Here is a 6,123-nt window from a genome sequence, read left to right as displayed (position 1 = left end):
TCAAATCACCTACTCGACCTTCTAATGACAATCACTACTAAGGAAATCAAATCTAAGTTCTACAATACGCAAGTGACTGAAATCCTTACTACGAACGAATGCTATACGAAACAGGATCTAGAATCATTGAATCGATCTCAAACTCAAGGGGAAGTCTATACACTAGGTAAGAACAACACCCTAAAGACTTGAACTGCAAAATCAACCTATAACCACTCCGTGCGACAAACGCGTATGAAGACAGGCCGAAAAATACAGGTGATCGAAACTTGACCCCGATGGTACCAATGTGTAGCTCTACTCGTTGTGGTTCTATAGATATGTTGCACACTCCATTCCGACACACGAGTTGGAAGAAAACTCACACCGAAGCTCGTAGGAACTTACCACATATAGAAGCCGATAGCGCGCACTCTTGGTATCTGTGCGTAGCTCTCGCCGTTGCTAACACAATGGCGGTGTCGCTTCTCCAATGGCGGCTCCGTAGCTCACGTAGCAAGTAGATAAGACTCTCTCTCTCTCTCACTCTCTCTCAGACACAGTCACGGCGCTCAAAAACTCACTTTGATTAATAAACTGCCTCCTTTAGGTTACAAAAACTTTGGCTTATATACCTCAGCCTCACACATCCATAACTCCTTGGGTTTACCTAACCAAGCTGGAAATTCGGATCCCGCCAAAGTAGCTGAATCAAACTCCTCCACCAGTGTTCGGTTCACATCTTTGTAGCTATGGTCTTTCAGGTTCACACGTGTAGTGGTTTCCATATTTCTCAGGTATATGTGATCGTAGCCCCAATCGTGGACCATTTTCAACTGTCTCATGAATGGTCGTCCCAGTATGATATCATAGTTATTCTCCTTGCCAAAATCGACAATAGCAAAAGTGTGTTCGTATTCAATGCCGCAAGAAGTCACTAAAACTTTCTCTAATAACCCCATAGGTTTCTCCATGTGTCCATCTGCTAATTGGAGTTTCAACCTAGTCTTCCTTATTGCTGGTTTCCCCCATTTTTTCCAGATTTCTTTTGTAGCAATGGCTACCCCAGCTCCGCTGTCCAGTATTGCCATCGTGTTCACTCCTTGGAATTCAACTGGTAAGGTTGTATTCCCCTCTTCACCTTCGCAATACTCTCCGACCTTGTTTAAGGGCACAGGCTTAGCGTTCTTTTGTGGTTTACTCAGGTCTTGTATACCCTCTTTCAGTCTCGATGTTGGATCTTTTATCCCGAATTTCTCCAAGCATTTTCCTACAGTGGTCCACATATGTGGTCTTAGCCTCAAAAGCTCAGCTAGAGTGATAGTGCATGTCACTGGTGTTGACAAGATCTCTATCAATCCTTGCGAGTCCATGACTTTTTCTGATGAAATTCTTCGTGAGGGAAGTGCTCTAGTCTCGGATTTTGCTTCATACTCTCCTAAGTATGAAGGTAAGGTATTCAGTGAGTGAGGTTTGCTCTCCATTGTTCTAACAGAGCCCTCATCTCCCCAGTAAGATTGCAGATCCAAGTCCACTTGAGATCCTGCCTCAAATTCCACTATGGGAGGATTCCTGATGTCCTTTTCCCAATTTGTTTGATTAGCTTGGCAACTTAGCTCGTTTGCAAAGTTTGCCTCTCTCACTTGTTTCCAAAATTCATTGTAATCCTCATCTCTTCCGTAAGACCTCTGTATGACTGGATGAAAACTCTCTATCTCCTGATCGGTTGTGTTCAACACTATGCGGTCATCCTTGTGTGTATTTTCAGGCTTTTGTGCACTGGGAGTCTTTTTAGCTACCCGTGAAACGACAGTCTCTTGCTGAATTGGGTTTTCCGTTCCACAATTCATTGTTTCTTTTGGTAGTTCTAATAAGGCTTGCGCAGTCTCGATCATTCTCTGGCACATTTCAAGTCTCTGCTTTTCCAATTCCGCGTTTGGGTATGTCATCCACCTCTGTTCTTGTGTTTGGTTGTTCTTTAACCTAGCTTCGTAAGCTCTCATCAGTGCGTCCAATGGTTCGTGTACTTTGTCGACTAGCACTGATCCCCCTGAGCTTAAGCTCGTTGTTTCTTTGATACTCTTTTGTTTCATTCTTTCCGGGCTCATCTCTCGTTTCCCGTTTTGACTCTCAAGTTTTTCTAATCTATCTTTAGTTCGCTTTAGTTCCTCAGCTAGAATAGCGTCTTCACGTTCTTTTCTCAACTTCATGTGTGCTTTTCTAGCTTTCCATGTGTTTCTCTGACTCCGCGGTCCTTGACTAACCATTTCAGTCGCTAACTTTCCATTCTCAGGTTCTCTAGTGGTTTTCTTAGCTTGAGCTCTAGTAACAACTTGCGTTGGTATCAGAGTTTCATTTTCAGACCCACTGCTGGTAGGAATAGTTTCTAGCATATTCAATGTCGTCTTTTGCACTTTGTTTGGATTTTTTGAGCAATCCTCAATGAAGTGAGTAACCCCACACTTAGTGCAATAAGCGTTAATTCTAATGATTTCCGTATGTGGACAAACATTCATCACATGGTCACCTCCACACTTGTAACAGGGTCCTAGTGCTGGTCTTGGTCCCATTTGATTCGTCCTTTGTGGATAGGATGGTCTTTGTCCTGTTAACCCTCCATGAGCTATGAACATCAATGTTCTTGCATCCAAATTGTATCTCTCTTCATCAGAAGCACTTGTAACTGTTGGTGTTCCAACATTCCCAATCATGCCCCATGGTTCTGGTTGTTTGGGTTCTTCTGGTGGGTAATACACAGTTGGAGACATGGGTGCACCAGATTCTTCGTAATAGGCTTGAACAGGAACTAGGGCTTGTTCTCCCTGATTCTCTAAGGTTGGTGCATATCTAATGCCCACTGATCTTGCTCCTGGTAAAGGTGGTTGTTGTCCCAATACCGGTTGCGGTCTTTCTATCCCCATAGGTCCTGGTACATTTCCCGTTGGGTATCGAGGTACTGGATGTACTTGAGGTGGTGCTAATTGAGCAGGAGGTGCATACTGATGCTCCCTTACATACCCTTTGTTGTAATAGCACTCCTCTGTTGGATGGTTTGTCCATTTTTGTTCAATAGCACACCATTTCAGTGTTTTTGGCAATGGTTTTTGGTATGGTGCCATCCTTTTTAGAGCATCTTCTATCATTTGCTCTACATTTGGCATGGTTGTTGTTTGAGCATTCTTTTTAATGGTAGTCTCGCTCGCTATGGAGGAGGAGCTACTGGATGCAAAATATGTATCCGCTAACACCTCTCCATAAACCGTACAGTTATCCACTAAGTACAATGCTTCTCTCGTTACTTGCTCGAAACTTGTACAAGCTTTCAAGTGCAAGTCCTTCTTGAGAGTGTCGTTTCTCAGTCCCTCAATAAAGAGAACAGATAGTGTGTCATCTTGTGGTCGTTCACGTACTGGACATCTCTCAATGTATTGTTTGAAGCGAAGTGAAGCTTCCTTCACTTTTTCGTGTTCTCTCTGTTTAAAAGCATATATTTGTGAGACCATATTGTGCTTAATCCCTCGTTTTGAGAATTCCTCAGCAAACTCTCTTAGAAAATGGTCAATGTCATGGAATCCCCCTATGTTCAGTGGTTGAAACCATGTCAATGCCGTACCTTCCAGAGTAAGACCAAATCCCTCGTATTGTGTATGAAAATCGGTTATCTGCTCAGCTCTTAAGACTTGCTTAAAGAGTGACACATGTGCATACGGATCTCCTGAACCACCATACTTCTTTGGCATACACTTCGCTACTTGAGATGGTCTCATACGTCTATGGTCTGCTACCAATCTCATTGCTCCTGTGTTCCGGCTAAAGCTTTCTCTAGCATCATGGACTTCATGGGTTACCCTTGTCGGTTCCCCTGCTCTGGATCTACTACTAGGAGGTAAATGTGATGGTTCCGCTTCGAACCTTGGACCTGGAGTGGTATATGTGGGGATTGGAACTGCACTACCTCGATTCGTATCCATTGACTCTCTGGAATGTAATGATCCCATTGGTCCGGGCTTTGAGTACTGAGGTTGACTGAAAGGGTCAGCAGCCTGAGTTCTTTGTCCTCCTATCGTCATTGGGTTTTGCCCTCCATTTGTTGGTGCTGGTCTTTGTGAGCTAAAAGTAACATAATACTGATGTAGTGGTCCCCCAAAGTATGTATATCCTTCTAATTCTTTCTTGCCCATTGTTGAGTATTGCCTCCCATACTTGTCGTAAGCAGCAATTTTCACTTCCGATCCCTCTGTGTAGGTAAAGACATAAAGTCTTTTTTGGTCTGTCAACTCTCCGGTGTAGGGTTCTTCACATCTATAATAGAGATCTTGCTCCCCATTATTATATTTGTATAGCCCCACATAGATGTTATCAGTGTTGATCCTTGTAGTTTCATTCTCTCTTCTTAACCTCGCATGAGGGAAGTTCATTATTGGTGCTTTCTCCTCGAGTTCTTCATCTACTTTGGCTTTGGTGCCCATCAATCCCCACTTGTCCACAATGTTATGGTTTAGGACTACCAAGTACATGGTACCCTCGTCATCTAGATATCTATCTCCGCTATAGCTCACAGGCACTAAGTCCTTGAACTCACTAGGTCTCTCCTCTATCTTTACACAATAGCAGTCCATTCCATCTTTGTAGATCCTGGCACCTTGCTCATTGTCGTATTGGTATTTTATGAACAATAGCTTCATTGTGGCGGAAGGGTTTGATGATCCTGCTGCCATATTTTCTCTGTTGTCCAGGTTCAAGTGTTCCAAGTGTTCCGTGAAAATCTCGTAAGATCTCTCCGAAGAAGTATCAAAAACACTTCCTTCAAAGATCGGCTCTAATGGTTGCACCCAACTTTGGTTTACACTTCCCTCGGTTGATATGACACTTGCTTGTTCCCCTTGTTTTGGTTGGTTATTCTGGAGATTCCTGCCCGATCTCAAATTCATCAATTCCCTAAAGGACTTTAACTTCTCCGTCTAGGCAATTTGTTTTCCCAAGTTTTTGTGGTAAGAATTGATCCAAACTGATTGATACTTGGTCAATTGTTTAATCTTGTCAGTTGGACAACTTCTGTTTCATCAAGTGAGAATTTTGTTGCAGTTCTGCTGAAAAAGACATTATACGCGTATGATGTCTTTTTTCACAGATTTAGACTATTTTGGTTATGCTCACTCTCAGTAGCCCCCTTATGCTCTTTCCACTCACAAAATTCAGTTTGAACTCTGTTTGAGCAAGTTATGGCTAATTTAGGCTTTTCTTGGCAATTTTCCGCTTTTGACTTGTTTTGGGTCAATTGTGATCCAAATGGGATGAAACTTGAAATATAACCTCTAGACAGCTATTACAATGGATCTGTGTTGGCAAAGTATCAAAATATGTCCAAATTAGGTCAAAGACATCATACGCGTATGATGTCTTTTTCATCAATTTGGGTCAAAACTTGATATTTATGCTTCCTACAGTGCTTGTAACAATCTTGTCAGGTCAGATATTAAAAATAAGCAGTGGATGTGCCAAAAGACATTATACGCGTATGATGTCTTTTGTCCTAGATTTTGACTATTCTTGGTTTTAAGCCTTCTCCAATGTTTATAATTGAGTTTCAAGTGTTTTTGTCAGGTTTGAATGTAAAAACAAGATCTGAATCCAAAATTTCCTATTCTTTGCGTTTCTTGGACTCCGACTTGTCTTTTTGGGTTTCTTTGAGTGTTAATGCTCTTGTTTTAAGTTGAAATTAGGGTATAACTCCCCTTTTGAACACTCTGGTAAAGTCAAAATTTCTGTTTTTGTCTCTGTTTGGTCATTTAGACATCATACGCGTATGATGTCTAAAGTTGCAAATTTCCAATTTTTTGGCACAGAATCCTTCCTAAAGCTTTCTCAAGTGCTCAGCAACTCCCAGATACACAGAAAATTTCTCTGACTTTTGTTTATTGCAAGTTTCACTACTAACTCGACGGTTTAGTGATCTAACATGCAATCAACCATATCAAGCAAATACTCCAATGATTACTAGCTCTAGATCAGGATCAAATGAAGTCCTACCTAAGCTATTCCTAATCATAAAATGGGTTTGGTAATTGTGACTTTAAAGATATCCACTGTCACTCACGGACTAGCAAATTCTTCTTCTATCAACAACTACTCAACACCAACAAA

Source organism: Adiantum capillus-veneris, chromosome 14, assembly GCF_014529385.1.
Source record: "Adiantum capillus-veneris isolate H3 chromosome 14, ASM1452938v2, whole genome shotgun sequence".
NCBI lineage: Eukaryota > Viridiplantae > Streptophyta > Polypodiopsida > Polypodiales > Pteridaceae > Adiantum > Adiantum capillus-veneris.
This window is presented reverse-complemented; position numbering follows the sequence as displayed.